Below are 21,693 nucleotides of genomic sequence, written 5' to 3' on the forward strand. Positions count from 1 at the left end.
CCACCACCATGAAATTAGAAGACACTTGCTCCTTGGAAGAAAAGCTATGACCAACCTAGACAGCATATTAAAAAGCAGAGATATTCCTTTGCAACACAGGTCAGTCTAATCAAAGCTATGGTTCTTCCAGTAGTCATGTATGGATGTGAGAGTTGGACTATAAAGGAAACTGAGTACCAAAGAACTGATGCTTTTAAACTGGTGTTGGAGAAGCCTCTTGAGAGCCCCTTGGACTGCAAGGAGATCCAACCAGTCCATCCTAAAGGAAATCAGCCCTGAATACTCATCAGAGGGACTAATGCTGAAGTTGGAGCTCCAATATTTTGGCTACCTGGTGGGAAGAGCTGACTCAGTGTAAAAGTCTCTGATGCTGGGAAAGATTGAAGGCAAGAGGAGGAGTGGGTGGCTGAGGATGAGATGGTTGGATGGCATCACCGACTCAATACACATGCATTTGAACAAACTCCAGGGTTTGGTGAGAGACAGGGAAGCCTGATGTGTTGCTGTCCTTGGATCACTACTGAACTGAAGAAACTGGGGAACAGTTCCCTACAACCGGAAAGCTCCATAGGGCCTACAACCAGCCCATCTTTCTCTGCTCTGAGTCACCTTGTAGAACAAGCCACAGTCAGTGAATCCAAGGAGGGCACAGGACAAAGCTGACTGCAGGATACTTTGACCGCCTGATATCCCCTCACCTTTTCATCTGGGCCCTACATCGTCTCTACCTGTGACACCTATTATTCTCTGAAAACCAAGAAGTTCGTCCCTTGTGAAGACACTTCGCTTTCCCTCACCCCAGCACACCCGCGGGACAATCTGATTTGAGTCAGAGAACAAAAGGGAACGAATTCAACTCTAGACCGCGGTTTCCAGCCAAGGACACAATGGTGAAGAGGGTCAGGCTCTGCGGATTGAGCTGATGCAGGAGGAAAAGCAGCCGGTCCTCGAGCCGCTATCACGGGAGGCCCCGAATCAGGTCAAGATTAGGGAGTAGATGGACCCGCCCATCACCAGCTGAGAACCAAGTGGCCCCTGCTTCGCAAGTTAACAGGTTCAGAAAGAGAGCTTGACCTCTCACCACACCTGGATTCCAGGTCTTCCCTCACGACCTGCGGAGCCTACCTTGTCCAGTTCTTGGATGAGGCTGAACCTCTGATCCAGGGGTTGGGCGGGCGTCGTTGCTCTTTTTCACACCTTCGGGGGCAGGGGATGGATCCGTCCCCTCGGCGCGCTCCACACGCCGGCTCCGAAGCCCTGTGCCTACCATTTCTGCTGCAGGGAGCCGTGTGTCTGTGGTCCCTCGGGCGTCCGCTGTGCGTCCACCCGGACGGGGAGAGGACCACCTCACCCTCGTCCCGTCCACGTGGGACGTTAGCATGCCGGACGCGACAGAAAACGATGAATCCTCTCCTCTGTCTGGACGTGGGAGGTGAAAACTAGGACCTGCAGGGGAGGAAATCTCATGAAACGTCCTGATCTAAAGCCCTTTTCAAGTCCGCCTCTTTGGGGACTCAGACCTCTAGCGCGCCCGAGGTGCTGTCGCGCTCACACTCTCGACCGCACTCGGAGTCCACGCGGAACCAGGAGGAGCCCTGCGGCCTGGGGGCCGGTGCGCATGCGGCCCGCGCCTGCCTCGGGGTCTGAGCCCCGGAACCTAAGACGCGAAGGCAACGCCGCACTGAGAAAAGGAGGAAAGCCACTGCTGGAGGAAAGGGCACATGCATTCGCCAAATTGAGAAGCTCTACTGCTGAAGGAAACCAGGGACAGACAGAAACACAGACAACCTTGCATTAAAACCTTTCAGCGAAAAGAAACTCTGCCTGCTGTGAACAGCGAAAAGAAAATCTGCCTGCTGTGAGGTAAATACGAAGACCCTTGAAGACACCGGCTTTCTGAAAAACAAAACAAAACAAAACAAAACGCCTTTACCTCTCTTAAATTCGTGCTCCACGACCTGTTGAACAGCAAAATTATAAAAGGAAAACAAGAGGCGTTTCAGACATTGTCAAATGTGAAACAAAGCGGTCCTTCAAGAAGAATCTCAAGTTTGGAATGAAGACGGTCAGATCTGCGTGGACCGCGCCTGGCTCCTCTGTGGCTTTATGCTGGGCCTGGGAGGCAAAGGAATTCAACCAATGACCCGAGCCTCAGTCTTTGTGGTGGTTCCTGCTAAACGTGAAAGCGTGATGCAAGTCTGGACTGAATCTAGAGGGCTAGCATCAGCCGGCTGCCCTCTGCCCTCTGGCCTCCTGCGGGTTGCTCTGGCGGACACTCAGGTGTGCTTTGGATCCGTCGGAGTGGTGGAACCGCCTGGTGCTCGTGCTCACCGGCTCAGTCTTGTCCAACTCTTTGCGACCCCTCGGACTCTAGCCCACCAGGCTCCTCTGTCCATGGGACTTCCACGCTCCTTTGCTAGAAACCCATCGAGGCAGTGCAGTTGTCCCCTTGGCTCCTGCCTGGCTCCCCATGCCTTGCAGGGAGCATAACGTGTTCTGTCAGGACACAGAAGGGAAGAATCCTTCCGTGTGGTTGGAGGATGGAGAACCAGATGGGAAATGCTGCAAAGAGAGGGGAATATTCTCAAAAGCTTCCCAGAACCGCTGTGTAGGTGCTGTCGGTTGGGTGGCTGCCCTAGGACAATAATGCTTAGTCTTGTGTTCTGGCCTTGACCCAGTCCCAGGTCCAGTCTGAATTCAAGCACAGAGGCACCCTGCTTTCCCACATGTATGTCATTCAGCCTCTCTCCAAAGCGGAGTTCTGAACCACCTTTTCTATCTCAGTGAATAGCAACCACGTGGGTGTTTTTTTTTTTTTTCTTCCCTTCACTTTGTTTTGCTGAAATGTAACTCAGGAATATAAAAAAGGTTTAGCTTTAGAGAAATTAGTGCTCTCCATGCTACAAACAAGAATAAAATTCAAGTTGATAATAAGGATGACTCTCGAATACTTTTAACACACTAGAGAATTCTAATACTTGATGTATAATGACATAGAAAATGTTTGTCCTGTCATGCTCCCAGAGATGACTCTTGGTATACACCACACTACTTTAATAGTTTTGGTCTAAAAACTACCTCATGGTTACTTTCAGATTTATTTTTTATAAAATTTAAAATTTTGTGTCCCAGTAAATTAAATATACCATATAATATCTTTTAAATCAGGATTAAGTCTTTTGATTTAAGAAATCATAGTTACTTAGTTATTCCCCTTTCAATTTGGGGTCAACGTTTTTAGGTATCATCTAATGTGTGATTCTAAGCAGCATTTATCAGACACGACTCAGCTCCAATCTCGATTTGAAGATATATCATTAACTTTAAGTTCTTTGATACTAATTGGTTCAATTAACGTATAATCTTTGCCTGGAGAATTTCTAATTAAGTAGAAATAATAATGCCCATATTTTTATAGGTTATAATAGGAGAGCTCTCGATGACCAGCTTAAGAGAATGTGTCGGTACCTTTAGGAGATAATCCTGAATGTAGCCATACATCACTTGAAGAAGAGTACAACACATGGACTCTCTAAGTTAAGGCCTATTGCTTGCCTAAAGTACTCCTTTATTTAAAAAAAAAAAAATCCCTGGTTCTTAGTTACCTGCCTTCTAGATCTCAAGTCACCCATTTTCCCATGTGGTATGTAATTCTTTTTTTAGTCACTGCTGGGTCCTTAGGTGCTGGCAGGGAGATGAACCTGAGAAGAACATGGCAGGTTGTTCTCCTGCTGTGATTCTTATTTGTGTGTGTGTGTGTGTGTGTGTGTATCTTATTTTTGATGCCTCCTGGTGTGAATGGACCAAAGAGTGGGACCTTGACTTTACTCCTGATACAGCAGTTTTCCAGGAGAAGGGCCTGGTGAGCACCTAGTAAGTGCTTGCTGACTGAAGGACTCCTAAGGCACAGTTCCAGAAAACTGATGAAGAGGACAGAATGTGGGTAAGATCCACAGAGGTCTAGAGTATAAGGGACAGAAAGGCACAAACTCCAAAAGGGAGAGAGAAGGGCAGAGAGAAATGTCCTAGAACCTAGAGACATCTCAACTGAGTACGGATATTCTGAAGAGCTCTTCTTTCGTCACCAACTTCAGCTGAGGAATCAGTGGAAGGGGAACCAAGAACTCTAAGGATCCAGGTTTCTGTAGCTTGCAACAATTTGTCTCAAATGAGACAATTTTTGCAGATGTAGCCCGTACTGTTGAGATATCATACAGAGAGAGTCTCGGGCTTGCAAGTGCGCCCCATATACCGGAGGGAGACCCCTCATTAGATTGTGTGCATCCATCCAAAGCCAAAATACCACTCATGAAGGGAAGAGGGTAAGTGTCTGGGACCAGTGGGGTCATTTTGTTTAGTTTTGTTTTGTTTTTAACTCCTGTAATCCATAAGCTGCTCTGCAAGAGGCTCTCCAGAGTCATTCTGGCTGGTCTTGTCTGGACTCAATGACTTGGTCACCACTGAAAACAGTTACAATTATTAGAATACTTTCCAATCAGCTTGGAAGCTTAGCTGCTGAATATGTGCAGTCTCTGGGAAATGTAAATATTGTCTTTTCATTGTACCTGCCGCTAAGTTGAGTCAGTAGGGCACAAATCCCTTTGTTAGAGTAACAGACAGGTGTATTGACAATTTCTTGTGATGGCAAGACCGTGAAGAAAAAGACTCTTTCCTTGAGTCGGCAAAATACATTGGAATATAAATTAGCACATCTCTTTAGGGAAAACTAAGAACATAAAGATATGCCTTCAGTTTCTAGGAAAGGTGCAGTGACAGAAATCAGATTAACCCTCCTTCCAAATCTCACTCTCCACCTTTGTCCCACTCCCAAAGGAATAAAAAGACAAAAATACGTGAAATACTGATTTCTAAGACACTGGAAATCAGGCAGCAAAAGATAGCAAGCCTTGAGAGGTGACAAACAAACAAGATGAGTCTTGTCATGGGCCCACCTTCCTGCTTTCAGTGAGTTCCCACGCTGGGCACCAAGAGGAGGATTTCAGGTCAAGTTTTCATATGACAGAATGTGAAGAGGAGCTAAAAATCCTCCTGATGAAAGTGAAAGAGGAGAGCGAAACAGTTGGCTTAAAGGTCAACATTCAGAAAACGAAGATCATGGCATCTGGTCCCATCACTTCATGGGAAATAGATGGGAAACAGTGGAAACAGTGTCAGACTTTATTTTTGGGGGCTCCAGAATCACTGCAGATGGTGACTGTAGCCATGAAATTAAAAGACGCTTACTCCTTGGAAGAAAAGGTATGACCAGCTTAGATAGTATATTCAAAAGCAGAGACATTACTTTGCCGACTAAGGTCTGTCTAGTCAAGGCTATGGTTTTCTGCGGTCATGTATGGACGTGAGAATTGGACTGTGAAGAAGGCTGAGCGTCAAAGAATTGATGCTTTTGAACTGTGGTGTTGGAGAAGACTCTTGCGAGTCCCTTGGATTGCAAGGAGATCCAACCAGTCCATTCTGAAGGAGATCAGCCCTGGGATTTCTTTGGAAGGAATGATGCTAAAGCTGAAGCTCCAGTACGTTGGCCACCTCATGCGAAGAGTTGACTCATTGGAAAAGACTCTGATGCTGGGAGGGATTGGGGGCAGGAGGAGAAGGGGACGCCCGAGGATGAGATGGCTGGATGGACGTGAGTCTGAGTGAACTGTGGGAGATGGTGATGGACAGGGAGGCCTGGGGTGCTGCGATTCATGGGGTTGCAAGTAGTTGGACACGACTGAGGGACTGAACTGAACACGACTGAGCGACTGAACTGAACTGAATACAAAGTTACACATGCCCCAAAACAGTAGTCTCCTTCCCTTCTCATTTTCCTTTTATCCAGGGATAACCCCTTTCACTGACTGTTTGGCTATATATCTCCTTATCTCTAAATAAATATTGACCTTCTGATTTTCCAGTTTCCCACCCCAGACGCTGCAGACCGGCCTACAAAGGGGAAAGTGGAATGTGTGTGTTCCCCTGCCTGCCAGTCATCTCCAAGGCAAAGCCAGGACTTCCACTCACCTGCAGACCCACACAGCTCACCTCACCGCTCCACACGATACCGCAAAGGGAACTTTGCCAGAACAAGTGCAATGCCAGCAGCTTTGGGATTTCGGGTGAATCGGGTCCTGGGACACTTCAGTAAAGGGTGGGAGCTACTCCAGAGTGAGGCGCTGTGGTCGCCCCAACCCAGCGACCGCCCACTCCTCTCCCTTCCAATCCCTTTCTCCCTTCTGGCTCATCCTGTGTTCCCTCCTGATCTTTGCCCTTCCTCGGATCTTTTCACCAGCCTCACACCTTTCTTTTCCTGTCCTACAAAGACAGCTGGGTCATTGAGTCCTTTGTAACCGCTGAAAGTTCCAAATTATGAGAGTGATGCTTCTTAGCACCGCGAAGGGAAAATTTTAACTAGTTAGTCCAGCCCACCACGGGCCTCATCCGTGTTTTTCTCCTGAGCAGTAGAGGACACAAGTGTTTCCATCCGCTCATGTCGTGAGACATCTCGGTGGAGCAGAGTCGCGGCAGGACGAAAGGAACCCAGCCCCCGCTCCGGAGTCCCAGCGGCTCGTCTCCCCTTCGGCCCGGAGCAGCCTGGCCGGGCGGCCGTGGGTCAGGGACCTGGGGTCTCCTCAGACGCGGGAATCCGCGAGCCGCGCTCCTCTTTCGGGCTGAGCTTGGGACCAAAGGATGGGATTTCAATGAGTGAAGGTTCGAATCTTGACTGAACAGTGGCTTTGCGTGTCCAACGGAGACTTAAGAGTGAGAAACTCTGAATAAAATCATAATAAACTGGGACAGGGCCGATAAAAATTCGAAAGAATAGAGAACTTGAATAAGACAGTTCTTCCCATTCAGGTCTGGAAGCCTCGACCCGAAAGCTGTCGGGATTCCCGGCTGGTTAGCGACATCGCAGCCCCTCCATGTCACCATTTACTCACAGGGACAACCTTTCTAATTAAACAGAAAAGTCCCACGAGATCTGAACTCGGATCGTAGGATCCAGAGGTTCCATTACACCATGGAACCTCTTTGGCAGCTACCTTCTCTCCACTGGCAGGGAAAGGGTATCTGCTTCTTCAGCCTCTGTTTGTCCCCTTCCTACCCCCAAGACTTGAACACAGTTGACCTGCCTAGGTGCACATCCCTTTGCTTTCTCTCTGCTCCTCTCCTTTGATATGCTCAGTTCACTCTCACCTCAGAAAATGAGGTAAAATCCACTTCCGGTTTTGTGCCAGGAAGAGCCCCTAGGTGTCCATCATGAACCACATATTCTGCCTTGGTTAAGCAGAGTGTCCCATCTTGAGGTAAAATTTCTGCAAATAAGAGTGTTATTTGCCTTTTCCTTGCCTTCACCCTTTTCTCCTTGCTCCAAGAGGGCAGATGGTTTTCAGGGCAGGAGGTGGGATTTTCTGGGTCCCTTAGTTTTCCCATAGTACAGATTACACTCCAAAGCTGCTGCCACCACCTCTTATCTGTAACATGTAAAGTGTGTCAGCAGTGAAGTGGGAATGGAGGCAAGAGAACTCTCCTTTTCTTCATACATTTCTGATTTGGGAGGGGTAAGGTTTTCTCACATCAAGTGTATATTTGTTAGATTTGCAATATAAGTAAAAATAACCATTTACATCAAACACTCAGAGAAACCAGCTATACTCACCTAGAAGTGAAATGAGCCTCGCTCAGTCTTGTCTTACTTTGTGACCCCATGGACTGGAGCATGCCAGTTTCCTCTGTCCAAGAGATTCTCCAGGCAAGAATGCTGGAGGGGTGGCCATTACCTTCTCCAGGGGATCTTCCCAACCCAGGGATTTAACCTGGGTCTCTTGCATTGCAGGCAGATTCTTTACCTGCTGAGCCACTAGGGAAGACCCAAATTCACCTGCGCTGACTGAAGATCAACCGCATGTCGTGGAGGACATGAGGCACGGCTCTAACAAACACTTAGGCACTCAGAGACATTTTGGTCAGGTCAGTGAAGTCAGTTTCTCTCCCATTTCTTAACATATCAAACCCAGAAATTGCAGTTTAAAAAAGGCGTACAAATATCAAGGTACCCAAGAGCACTGATTGCTGAATCATAGAGGATGCACATCCAAGTTGTCTTACAGTATAGACAGTATTTATGTACCCAAAATACCACCACATCAAGTATTTGCATGTATAATAGGTATAAATCCTATCAGGGCTCAGAATAATCTTTAGTTCTTCATTGTATCCTAAAACTGTTTCCTCCCTAGTCCAATACGCAGAACAGAAAAAAGTAGCACTAGTTTTTGGCTGGCCAAAAACAGAAAGATGGCTAGTATTGCCTGGAGATGTATTTTGTTCCAAGACTGCACAGAGAGATTGACTCAAGGAGGAAGGAGGCAAAGGGAAGCTCTTATTATGAGGAGGAAGTTCACAGCTCCAGAGTGAAAAGATGAAACTTCTTTTTGAAAATCAAGATGTTGAGTGGTAATAAGACAAAGTACTCCTCCAGGAAAATTGAAGAAAGCTCAAGGTTTATGGGCACAAGTACCTGAAATGGACCTGACTCATATAGGAAGAAAATACATCCATAGAAAGGATGTTGAGCGATCACAGAATGGCCAGGAAACCTGGAGAAACAGGTTCTCACAAGGGCCAAGGACAGAATCAGGTGAGGTTAGAACTGGGATGGGTAAAGATGTTTGTTCTTCCCATTTCCTCCAGCCTGTACATAAGTCCTGATCTGCAAGCAGAGAACTGGCAATGAAGGGTGGTCCAGCTACATCTGAGCAAACTTCAAGAACACTCACGGAGCAAACTGCAAGAGCAATCATGGGAGACTTTGTCTTGATTCCGTTTACAGAAATTTCTAGAAGTATCAAGTTAATTCAAGGTGAAATAAATAAGCATAGAGTTTGTCAAAAGATTCTGAGAATAGTGACAACAATATTTATGATTTCACAGCTGATAACATGATTCATCCAGTAGTTTCTAAACCCAGGCACATCTGACAACAAATGCTTTCATTCCTCCCATTTTAAAACAGAAAGAAGGGAGGCACAAGAAATTTTCTTTATTTGTCTAAGGCCACATAAGGACAGAACTATTTTTACAACCCAGAATTTGTGCACCCGAGCACAGATAGTTGGGTCTCTCTTCTCAGAAGTGGGTGTATCAAGATTTCTCAGTTGTAGGGATGGGAAGAAGACCAAGAAGAGAGAAGGCAAGAGAGGGAGGGGGAAAGAGTAGAAGCACAAATTCTTTTATTCTCTCCTTCCTCCCCTCTCCTTAGGCCTCCTTGATTCTTGCCTGCACCAGCCCTTTCCCTCCTTTCCCACTCTGCTACCAGACTGAAGCAATGTTCAGCTCTAAGGATTCCTGCCCAAGCCTCCTGGGAGGTCTCAATGCCTTCCTCCCAAACCAGCCTTCCCAGCTTGGTTTTCACCCTTTCCCGCTCCCAGGTGGACCTCACAGAACGCAGGCTACCCAGGCTGGAATGCGGGAGCTCCACTCAGCTGGGGCTGCTCCGGGGCCTTTCCATTGCTCACCCCACTGGATGCTGCGGATTCCAAAACTGGGATGAAGGCTTTAAAAAAAACCCTTCACTTCGAAAACTTTTCTGTATTTCCATTCTCAACGGTCTTCATGGGACGAGGGCTAAATACAACAATGTATTCATCCAAGTCCTAGAGCATCCCAAGTGAGTGCCTGACTCTGTCGCCGGCTGACACAGAACGACCATCCGGGCGACCTCAGTGCTTAGTCGCTCAGTCCTGTCCGACTCTTTGCCACACCATGGACTTAGCCCACCAGGCTCCTCATCCATGGGGATTCTCCAGGCAAGAATACTGGAGTGGGTTGCGCGCCCTCCTCCAGGGGATAGTCCCAAACCAAGGATTGAACGCGGGTGTGCTGCACTGCAGGCGAATTCTCACCGTCTGAGCCCCAGGGAAGCCCACTCTGGTGGAAATCCCCTGGTGGACACAGGAGACCTAAGCACAGCCCCGGAGGCCTATGGCAGGGTGGGCAAACTCTCACTCGTTGGGTGTAGGCGAGGAAGTGGGAAGAGCCATCACGGGAGCCCACCTGTGTTCAGCTGTCCGTGGATCTATTTCGGTTCAAGCCTGCAGGATTGGAGCCCTGGCCCCTGGGAACTCTGGGGGCTCTGGCATCTGTGCTCGGTAGAAGGCACGGAAATGGCACCGTTACCCTGGTGGCAGGGGTCTTATCCTAGGAAGAAGTGTCCACTCAAAAGACTCCAGGAATGGCCAGTACTGCTGTCTCCGTAGCGCAATCGGTTAGCGCGTCCGGCTGTTAACCGTAAGGGTTGATGGCTTGAGCCCACCCAGGCACAGTGGGGTGACATTTTAGAGACCACCAAAGAGACTCCTTTTCGCCAGGAGAACACCAGAAAGTGCAGCGGCGAGCCGGCAGGCAGAGAAAGAGCACAGGAGTCAGGGACAAAGGAGCAGCGGAGAGGGCGGGTCCCGGGGGATTGGAAGCGTCGACCGTTCCTGAGACCCCAGAATGCCGACCGCCTGCGCCATGACAAGGGCCACCGAGGCGCGGGCCCGCAGCGCGGAGGGGCAGCCTCCACACCGCTGGGCAGCGGAGTCTCCTGGCCTAGGACGCACCCACCGTCCCCGCCTCCTGCGGCTTCCGGGAGCTCGGCAATCGGCTGGGGCGACCCCTGAGCTCGGGTGCGGAGTTAAGGGGTTGAGGCCTCTACGTTGGGTACGGGACCCCGAATGCAGCCTATGGGGGCCCGAGGGTCCTCTCTTGAGGGGAGATGAGGACCCCTAAAGCAGGGCTTCAAGGTTCCTGTTTGAGTGTTACAATTTGGTGGTCTGGATGCTGGTGGCAGCATCCGGGATTTCATGGATACAGTGTTAAGTAACGGAGGTTGACCCGTTTCCTAGTGGTTATCACGTTCGCCTCACACGCGAAAGGTCCCTGGTCCGAAACCGGACAGAAACAGGTTGCTCTCCCCTACCCCTCACCACCCAACCGCGGAGATTTGCATTTGCATCGGCAAAGGCGAAAGGCACGGGGTTAGGCAGCAGGCTCAGCAGTAGGCCGCTGAGGTATTCTGACGATTACACTGCTTTCTGATGATTCTTACACTCATCTTTCTCCTGAAGAAGCGAAATAACCTCTTCTCTACAGTTCCTTGGTGGTCTAGTGAATGGCAAGGATTCAGCACTCTCACCGCCGTGGCCAGAGTTCGATTCCCGGTCAGGGAAAACTTTCTTCTAGCGTCTGCACGCACACGAGTCACTCTCTTCCCGCCCAGATCGGAACTGTATTTTGCTGAAAGGTCCAGTGCAGAACATTTCTGCACAGAGTTTCTAAATGCCGCTGAGTCCAGGCCTCAGGTTCCTTGACCTCAGGCTGGCTGTTGGAGCTGAGATGCCGTGAACAGCCTGAGCTGGCCAGCTCTGGCCTCCACTTTTTCCTCCTGGCATGGTAAACCCAGAATTTTACTTAACAGAGTTTCCATTCAAAGAGAAGGGACCAAACCAGTTAACATCATATTCTTTCCATATGTAAGAGTTATGATATCACTTGATAATAACATGCCGACATCTCAGGATCGTTCCTTTTCTTTGGTGTCCCTCTCAAAGCTATCTTCTGTGGGACCTGTCTTCCAAGGACGGGAACAACTTGGCCGTCCAGAAGAGGGCCCTCTTGGCCCTTCAGGAACCTGGAATTTGGTCTCTTTTGGAGGTAGAGAGGGTATGTGTGTTAGTTGCTCAGTCATGTCTGACTTTTTGAGGTCCCTTTGGACTGTAGCTCACCATGCTCCTCCGTCCATAGGATTCTCCAGGCAAGACTACTGGAGTGGGTTGTCATTTCTTTCTCCAGGGGATCTTCCCAACCCAGGTCTCCTGTATTGCAGGCAGATTCTTTACCATCTGAGCCACCAAGGAAGCCCAAAACAAACACGACCACAATGCATTGACCAGGAATCAAACTGGGTCTCCCACGTGATAGGCGAGAATTCTACCACCGAACCACCAACGCCCCTACTGAGAGACTTTTTAAAAGAATATCCTAGATGGTGTTTTATTCAGCTGATTTCCAAGTGCAGGCAGGCCTGTCATGCCCTGTGCTTGGAGGGTGGTCTAGGCTTTCATCCTCTGCCCTCCGCAGCACTGGCTGCCCTCTGGCGTCTTGCAGGTTGCTTTGGTGGGCAGTCAGTGGTGTTTTGATCATCGGATTGGTGGAACCACCTCGTCCTCACCCCCACTGGCTCAGTCATGTCTGACTCTTTTCAACCCCATGAACTGTAGCCAGTCAGGCTCCTCTTTCTATGGGATTTTCCTGCTACTTTGCTGGAAACCCATCGGGTCAGTGCAGCTGCCCCTCCACTCTTGCCTGGCTCCCTGTGTCCTGCAGGGATCATAAAGTGTTCTGCAAGGACACAGAGGTGAAAAGTCCTTCCCTGTGGCTGGTGGAATAGAGAACCAGATGGGAACGTGTCCAAGGGAGAGGGAGTATCCTCAAGAGCTTTCTAGGACTGTTGTGTGGGTGCTCTTGAAGAAGGAATTCATAGGGCCTGGACTCCCTCTTAGGCCTGTTCATGCTGATCATGCTCGGCCACCTTTCCAATGGACTCTGAACTCTGTGTTTAGTGCCTATGAAAACAACAACAGAGGGATAAGACCCCCTCCAGACAGGGGAACCTTGAAGATCGGATCTAGGTTACTCACCGCCTAAGAGAAAACATACACTAATCACCCCTTCCTCCAGACAGGCCATAAATTTTTCCGTATCAATCAGAGTGTAACCTCGGGTTTATTGATTATTGGCTAATTGTTTGACTGTTTGAGCACATGAGCACATAGCACGTGAATGATGGGGTTATTCGGATTGTATTTTCCTTGGTTTATGTAAGTCTCAAGGAATTTGGAGTGGTGGGTTCAGACACGTACACATGGGGTATAAAAGATTTTCACAAATGCTGGTCGGGGTCCTTGGCTAAGAGGAGACTCTGCCTTGGGCTTGCCAGTGTAATAAACTGCATTCCACTATCTGCACTGTCCATCTGAGTGAGTTTGTATCCCGGAACGCATGGCTACAACACTGTCAGGTGGGTCTAAGCCCCAAGATAATAATGCTTAGTCTTGTGTTCTTCTGGCCTTGACCCAGTCCCAGGTCCAGTCCAAATTCAAGCACAGAGGCATCCAGCTTTACCACACATATTCCACTCTCCCTCTCTCCAAAGTGCAGTAGTGAACCACCTTTTCTATCTCAGTGAATACAACCCATGTGGGTTTTTGTTTTTTTTTCTCCCTTGAACTTTCTGTTTTCCTGAAATGTAACTCAGGAATATAAAAAATGTTTAGCTTTAGATAAATGAGTGCTCTCCAGGTTACGTACAAGAAAAAATTTCAAATTGATAGTAAGGATGAATCTTGAATACTTTTAACACTCTAGATAATTCTAATACTTGTATAATTGTATAGAAAATATTTGTCCTATCATATTCTCAGAGATGACTCCTGGTATGCCTTACCCAGCTTTAATAATTTTGGTCTAAAAACTACTTCATGTTGACTTTCAGATTTTCTAAAAATGTGGAAAATATTGGTGCCATACTATTCTAGATTGTAAAGTCTTGCATTTATTTTCTATTCAAAATCCTAATGAAAGAACTGCCTAAATGTCCTGTATTGCTTTGTTTCCCATAAGCAAACTCTAATTCCAAAAAATATTTCCATTTATAAAATTCAAAATTATGTGCCACAGAAATTTAAATATACGATATACTTTTCCGACGAAGATTACATCTTTTAGTTATAGAAATCATAGTTACTTATATTCCCCTTTCAACATGGGGGTAAATGTTTTTCGATATCATCTAATATGTGAATATCTGACATGGCAGCTCATCCCTGCAACCGTTTACTCTCAAGGACAACCGTGCAGTTACAAGACGTGAAGTGGGAAGCCCCCTCTCGGGGAAGGACTCCGTGGACTCAGCATCTGCCTTTTACTCCAGAGACCCAGGGGACCCAAGAAGGGGGCGGCACTGGCTGGGCCGCTGCGCCCCTGGCCGGGGCTTGGAGGGCAGAGATGGGCAGAGCCGCCCGGGTCCAGCAAGGACGCCCCAGGTCTGTCCCACACCTGTCCACCGTGTCCGTGTGAACCACGCTGCTGAGGGTCGCGGGGTAAAAAGTGTTCTTCTTCTAACTAGGCAGAAAGGTCCCACCGAGATTTGAACTCGGATCGCTGGATTCAGAGTCCAGAGTGCTCACCATTACACCATGGAACCCCTCAGGAGCCACGTGGCCTCCTTCGCCACAGAACAGGATATGCTTCCTTACCTCCATACGTCGCATCTATAACCACAGGACAGTTCTTCTAAGGCCCTGAGGAGACTCCAATATGGTTGACTCCTGTGGGTGCTCATCCCTCTCGCTTTCTCTCTGCTCCTCTCCTTTGATCGACTCAGCTCACTCTCACCTCAGAAAATGAAGTGAAATCCACTTTAGGTTTTGTGCCAGGAAGGACCCCTAGGTCCCTACCACCAACCGCATATCCTGTTTAGGTTAACCAGAGTGTCCCATCTGGAGGTAAAATTTCTGCAAATAAGAGTGTTATTTTCCTTTTCTTTGCCTTCACCCTTTTGCCGTAGCCCAGAGGGGGCAGACGGTTGTCAGGGTGGGAGGTGGGGTTTCCTGGGTCCCTTAGTTTTCTCACAGCGCTGATCACACTCCTAAGCTGCCACCATCTCTTACCTGTAACATATAAAGTTTGTCAGTGGTGGAGTGGGAATGGAGTCAGGTGAACTCTTCTTTTATTCTTCATATATTTCTGATTTGGAGATGGGTAAGGAACCAGAGATCAAATTGTCAACATCTGCTGGACCATGGAAAAAGCAAGAGAGTTCCAGGAAAACATCTATTTCTGCTTTATTGACTATGCCAAAGCCTTTGACTGTATGGATCACAATAAACTGTGGAAAATTCTGAAAGAGATGGGAGTATCAGACCACCTAACCTGCCTCTTGAGAAATCTGTATGCAGGTCAGGAAGCAACAGTTAGAACTGGACATGGAACAACACACTGGTTCCAAATAGGAAAAGGAGTACATCAAGGCTGTATATTGTCACCCTGCTTATTTAACTTCTATGCAGAGTACATCATGAAAAACGCTGCACTAGAAGAAACACAAGGTGGAATCAAGATTGCCGGGAGAAATATCAGTAACTTCAGATATGCAGATGACACTACCCTTATGGCAGAACGTGAAGAGGAGCTAAAAAGCCTCTAGATGAAAGTGAAAGAAGAGAAAAAAAGTTGGCTTAAAGCTCAACATTCAGAAAATGAAGATCATGGCATCTTGTCCCATCACTTCATCGGAAATAGATGGGGAAATGGTGGAAACTGTCAGATATTTGGGGGGGGTGCTCCAAAATCACTGCAGATGGAGACTGCAGCCATGAACTTAAAAGACACTTACTCCTTGGAAGAAAAGTTATGACCAACCTAGATAGTATATTCTAAAGCAGAGACATTACTTTGCCAACTAAGGTCCGTCTAGTCAAGGCTATGGTTTCTCCTGTGGTCATGTATGGATGTGAGAGTTGGACTGTGAAGAAGGCTGAGCACCGAAGAATTGATGCTTTTGAACTGTGGTGTTGGAGAAGACTGTTGAGAGTCCCTTGGACTGCAAGGAGATCCAACCAGTCCATTCTGAAGTAGATCAGCCCTGGGATTTCTTTGGAAGCAATGATGCTAAAGCTGAAGCTCCAGTACTTTGGACCCCTCATGTGAAGAGTTGACTCTGATGCTGGGAGGGATTGGGGGCAGGAGGAGAAGGGGACGACAGAGGATGAGATGGCTGGATGGCATCATGGACTCGATGGACATGAGTCTCAGTGAACTCCCGGAGACGGTGATGGACAGGGAGGCCTGGCCTGCTGTGATTCATGGGGTCACAAAGAGTCGGACACGACTGAGCGACTGAACTGAACTGAACTGAAGTTATTCTCACAACAAGTGTATATTTGTTAAATGTACAACGTGAGTAAAAATAACCATTTAAAGAAAACACTCAGACAAACGAGCTATACTCACTTAAAGAGAAGTCAATGTCTCTCAGTCGTGTTCAACTCATTGTGTCCCTAGGGACTGTAGGCTGCCAGGCTCCACTGTCCAAATTCTCCAGGTAAGAATTGAACCAGGGTGTCCTGCATTGTAGACGGATTCTTACCATCTGAACCCCAAGGGAAGCCCACTCTGGTGGAAATCGCCTGGTGGACGCAGGAAACCGAAGCCCAACCTCGGCCCCGGAGGCCTTTGCCAGGGTGGGCAAACTCATTCGTTGGGTGTAGGAGAGGAAACGGGAAGAGCCATCATGGGAGCAAGCCGGTGTTCAGCTGTCCTTGGATCTATTTCGGCTCAGGCCTGGAAGGTTCGAGGCCTAGAGGGCGGTTTCTCTGGGGGCGCTGGCATCTGTGGCGGGTAGGGGCAGGGAAGTGGCACCGTTTTTATGGCGGACAGAGCGCTCACCCAGGGAATGAGTGTCTACTCCATAGAGAGTCCCAATAAACTCTGTAATGCTGTCTCTGTGGCGCAATCGGTTAGCGCGTTCGGCTGTTAACCGAAAGGTTGGTGGTTCGAGCCCACCCAGGGACGCGGGGGGGGGGGGGTTCCCCTTTAGCCAACCTCCCTTTTGCCAAGAGGACACCGGAGAAGTGATGCGCCCAACGAACTTTCAGAGAAAGAGCACAGGAGTCAGGTGCAAAGGAACAGCGGCGAGGGCGCGTCCCGGGTGGATTGGAAGCGTCGGTCATTCCTGAGAGCACGGAGCGCTGATCGCCGGCGCCGAGAAGAGGACCACCGAGGCGCGGGTCCGCAGCCCGGGAGGGGCGGCTTCCACACCGCTGGGTTTCGGGGTCACCTGGGCCTCGGGCGCACCCACCGTCCCCGCCTCCTGCGGCTGCCGGGAGCCGGGGAGTCGGCGGGGGCGACCCCTGAACTCAGGGTGCGCAGCTGAGGATCTGAGGATTCTGCGTTGGGTGCGGGGCCCCGAAGGCCACCTGTGGGGGCCCGAGGGGCCTCACTTCAGGGCAGAGGGGGAACCCTAAAGCAGGGCCCTCGGGAGCCTTCTCCGTGCCTGAGAGATCATGGGGCTCCAAGGTTCCTCTTTGAGTCATAAGAGTTGGTGGTGTGGTTCGTGGTGGCGGGACCTCGGGATTTCATGGATACGGTGTTCAGGAATAGGGGTTGTCCCGTTTCCGTAGTGTAGTGGTTATCACGTTCGCCTCACACGCGAAAGGTCCCCGGTTCGAAACCGGGCGGAAACAGGCTTCCTCTTTCTTTTTCTCCCCCGGAGATATGCCTTCTCATTGGCAAAACCACCAGGCGCGAAAGGCACGGGGTGCGGCAGGGGACGCAGCTGGAGGAAGACTTGGTGACCACCTGCAAGTCTCTTTATTCAGCGCTAGGAGATCTGGAGGTGGACGGATCCGCTCATCACCCGCCACTCATCACCGAGCCTGAAGACAGAGAAAACCGAGGTTCACAAAGAGAGCAAGACATGGGCTCGGCAGCACGCAGCGCTACCGCTAGACCGGGAGGGACCCAGTCCGCTACTTTGTGTCCTTGCCCCAGAGCAAAAGCGACGCCCAGGAAAGGAGAGGTGAAGGGCGATGAGCCGCGAGGGCAGGGCTGGGAGCCTTGCACAGCTGCACACAGCCCTGGGCCGCTGCGACGTTGCCTTTCCTGCTCGCTGACTTTCCGAAGGGTCATCTTCCACTTGCATTTCACCTGCAGAAGCCAAACAAGCCTATTTGCCTACAGCTCCCTGGTGGTCTAGTGGCTAGGATTCGGCGCTTTCACCGCCGCGGCCCGGGTTCGATTCCCGGTCAGGGAAAACTTTCTTTTTTCCAGCGTCTGCACGCACACGAGTCTCTCTCTGCCCACCCAGATAGGGACTGTAGTTTGCTTAAAGGGCCAGTGCAGAACATTTCTGCACAGAGTTTCTAAATGCCGCTAAGTGCGGGCCTCAGGGTCCTGGACCTCAGGCTGGCTGTTGGAGCTGAGATGCCATGAACAGCCTGGGCTGGCCAGCTCTGGCCTCCACTCTTTTCTCCTGGCATGGTAAACCCAGACTCTTATTTAACAGAATTTCCATTCAAAGAGAATGTGAGGCTTCCGTTTCAAAAATTCATTAAAATCCCAAAGCAGAAGCTTTCGTAAGATACCAAAAGTTTGCAAGAATTCGAACATCCTATATTCTGTACCTAAGTGCCCAGTTAACATCACATTCTTTCTTTGGATAAGAGTTATGACATCACTTGATAGTAACATGCGCATATCTGGGGATTGCTCCTTTCTTTTGGCGTCCCTCTCAAAGCTAACTTCAGTGGGTCCTGTCTTCCAAGGCCAGCGAACAGCTTTACCGTCCGGAAGAGGGCCCTCTTGGCCCTTCAGGCACCTGGAATCCGCTCTCTGTAGGATGTAGAGAACCTATATGTGTGTTAGTCGCTCAGTCCTTTTGGACTTTTTGCCATCCCTTGGGCCGGTTACTCCAGGCAAGAATACTGGAGTAGGTTGCCATTGCCTTCTCCAGGGGAATCTCCCAGCCCAGGTCTCCTGTATGGAACCAGCGAGGACCAAGAGAAACACAACCACAATGCATTGGCCGGAAATCGAACCCGGGTCTCCCGCGTGGGAGGCGAGAATTCTACCACTGAACCACCAATGCCACAGTAGGGACGATGTTTGCAAGGGTAACCTAGATGGAGGTTTATTCAGGTCTTTCTCAAGTGCAGGCCAGTCAGGCCCTGTGCTTGTAGGACGGTCTAGGCTTTCATCCTCCGCCCTCCGCGGCGCCGGCTGCCCTCTGCCCTCTGGCCTCCTGCGGGTTGCTCTGGCGGGCACTCAGGTGTGCTTTGGATCCGTCGGAGTGGTGGAACCGCCTGGTGCTCGTGCTCACCGGCTCAGTCTTGTCCAACTCTTTGCGACCCCTCGGACTCTAGCCCACCAGGCTCCTCTGTCCATGGGATTTCCACGCTCCTTTGCTAGAAACCCATCGAGGCAGTGCAGCTGTCCCCTTGGCTCTGCCTGGCTCCCCGTGCCCTGCAGGGAGCATAACGTGTTCTGTCAGGACACAGAGGGGAAGTAACCTTCCGTGTGGTTGGAGGATGGAGAACCAGATGGGAAATGCTGCAAAGAGAGGGGAATATTCTCAAAAGCTTCCCAGAACTGCTGTGTGGGTGCTGTTGGTTGGGTGGCTGCCCTAGGACAAGAATGCTTAGTCTTGTGTTCTGGCCTTGACCCAGTCCCAGGTCCAGTCTGAATTCAAGCACAGAGGTACCCTGCTTTCCCACATGTATGTCATTCAGCCTCTCTCCAAAGGGGAGTTCTGATCCACATTTTCTATCTCAGTGAATAGCAACCACGTGGGTGTTTTTTTTTTTTTTTTCCTTTCACTTTGTTTTGCTGAAATGTAACTCAGGAATAAAAAAAAGGGTTAGCTTTAGAGAAATTAGTGCTCTCCATGCTACAAACAAGAATAAAATTCAAGTTGATAATAAGGATGACTCTCGAATACTTTTAACACACTAGAGAATTCTAATACTTGATGTATAATGACATAGAAAATGTTTGTCCTGTCATGCTCCCAGAGATGACTCTTGGTATACACCACACTACTTTAATAATTTTGGTCTAAAAACTACCTCATGGTTACTTTCAGATTTATTTTTTATAAAATTTAAAATTATGTGTGCCAGTAAATTAAATATACCATATAATATCTTTTAAATCAGGATTAAGTCTTTTGAGTCTTGAAATCATAGTGACTTAATTATTCCCCTTTCAATTTGGGGTCAACGTTTTTAGGTGTCATCTAATGCGTGATTCTAAGCAGCATTTATCAGACACGACTCAGCTCCAATCTCGATTTGAAGATATATCATTAACTTTAAGTTCTTTGATATTAAATTGGTTCAATTAACCTATAATCTTTGCCTGGAGAATTTCTAATTAAGTAGAAATAATAATGGCCAAAATTTTATACGTTATAATAGGAGAGCTCTCGATTACCAGCTAAAGAGAATGTGTCAGTACCTTTAGGAGATATTCCTGAATGTAGCCATACATCACTTGAAGAAGAGTACAACACATGGACTCTCTAAGTTAAGACCTATTGCTTACCTGAAGTACTCCTTTATTAAAAAAAAAAAAAATCCCTGATTCTTAGTTACCTGCCTTCTAGATCTCAAGTCACCCATTTTCCCATGTGGTATGTAATTCTTTTTTTAGTCACTGCTGGGTACTTAGGTGCTTGCTGGCAGATGAACCTGAGAAGAACATGACAGGTTGTTCTCCTGCTGTGATTCTTATTTGTGTGTGTGTGTGTGTGTGTGTATCTTATTTTTGATGCCTCCTGGTATGAATGGACCAAGGAGTGGGACCTTGACTTTACTCCTGATACAGCAGTTTTCCAGGAGAAGGGCCTGGTACCTGGTGAGCACCTAGTAAGTGCTTGCTGACTGAAGGACTCCTAATGCACAGTTCCAGAAAACTGATGAGGAGGACAGAATGTGGGTAAGATCCACAGAGGTCTAGAGTATAAGGGACAGAAAGGCACAAACTCCAAAAGGGAGAGAAAAGGGCAGAGAGAAATGTCCTAGAACCTAGAGACATCTCAACTGAGTACGGATATTCTGAAGAGCTCTTCTTTCGTCACCAACTTCAGCTGAGGAATCAGTGTAAGGGGAACCAAGAACTCTAAGGATCCAGGTTTCTGTAGCTTGCAACAATTTGTCTCAAATGAGATAATTTTTGCAGATGTAGCCCCGTACTGTTGAGATATCATACAGAGAGAGTCTTGGGCTTGCAAATGCGCCCATATACTGGAGGGAGACCCCTCATTAGATTGTGTGCATCCAACCAAAGCCAAAATACAACTCATGAAGGGAAGAGGGTAAATGTCTGGGACCAGTGGGGTTTTTTTTTTTTTTTTTAACTCCTGTAATCCATAAGCTGCTCTGCAAGAGGCTCTCCAGAGTCATTCTGGCTGGTCTTGTCTGGACTCAATGACTTGGTCACCACTGAAAACAGTTACAATTATTAGAATACTTTCCAATCAGCTTGGAAGCTTAGCTGCTGAATATGTGCAGTCTCTGGGAAATGTACACATTGTCTTTTCATTGTACCTGCCGCTAAGTTTAGTCAGTAGGGCACAAATCCCTTTGTTAGAGTAACAGACAGGTGTATTGACAATTTCTTGTGATGGCAAGACCGTGAAGAAAAAGACTCTTTCCTTGAGTTGGCAAAATACATTGGAATATAAATTAGCACATCTCTTTAGGGAAAACTAAGAACATAAAGAGATGCCTTCAGTTTCTAGCAAAGGTGCAGTGACAGAAATCAGATTAACCCTCCTTCCAAATCTCACTCTCCACCTTTGTCCCACTCCCAAAGGCATAAAAAAGAGAAAAAAACCTGAAATACTGATTTCTAAGACACTGGAAATCAGGCAGCAAAGGATAGCTAGCCTTGAGAGGTGACAAACAACAAGATGAGTCTTGTCATGGATGCATCTTCCTGCTTTCAGTGAGTTCCCACGCTGGGCACCAAGAGGAGGATTTCAGGTCAATTTTTCATTTGACTCTGGAGATGAAGCTGAATATTGGTGGAGAGTAAGGCAGCTAGAGCTCACAGGACAAAGATCCAGTGATTCTTATTTGCAAAGCAGAT

At 48.4% G+C, this 21,693-nt stretch overlaps 5 non-coding genes across 5 annotated transcripts; 3 read left to right on the top strand and 2 right to left on the bottom strand.

The window, feature by feature from the left end:
* Positions 1–14,176: 14,176 nt before the first annotated feature.
* Positions 14,177–14,248, bottom strand: TRNAQ-CUG (transfer RNA glutamine (anticodon CUG)). Its single transcript has one exon. It is a non-coding gene; the product is annotated as a tRNA-Gln (tRNA).
* Positions 14,249–16,543: 2,295 nt separating this feature from the next.
* TRNAN-GUU (transfer RNA asparagine (anticodon GUU)) lies at positions 16,544–16,617 on the top strand. Its single transcript has one exon. It is a non-coding gene; the product is annotated as a tRNA-Asn (tRNA).
* A 598-nt stretch (positions 16,618–17,215) lies between these two features.
* TRNAV-CAC (transfer RNA valine (anticodon CAC)) lies at positions 17,216–17,288 on the top strand. Its single transcript has one exon. It is a non-coding gene; the product is annotated as a tRNA-Val (tRNA).
* A 497-nt stretch (positions 17,289–17,785) lies between these two features.
* Positions 17,786–17,857, top strand: TRNAE-UUC (transfer RNA glutamic acid (anticodon UUC)). Its single transcript has one exon. It is a non-coding gene; the product is annotated as a tRNA-Glu (tRNA).
* A 763-nt stretch (positions 17,858–18,620) lies between these two features.
* On the bottom strand, positions 18,621–18,691 carry TRNAG-CCC (transfer RNA glycine (anticodon CCC)). The gene has a single exon. It is a non-coding gene; the product is annotated as a tRNA-Gly (tRNA).
* Positions 18,692–21,693: the final 3,002 nt, after the last annotated feature.

This window comes from Ovis aries, chromosome 1, assembly GCF_016772045.2.
Source record: "Ovis aries strain OAR_USU_Benz2616 breed Rambouillet chromosome 1, ARS-UI_Ramb_v3.0, whole genome shotgun sequence".
Classification (NCBI taxonomy): Eukaryota; Metazoa; Chordata; class Mammalia; order Artiodactyla; family Bovidae; genus Ovis; species Ovis aries.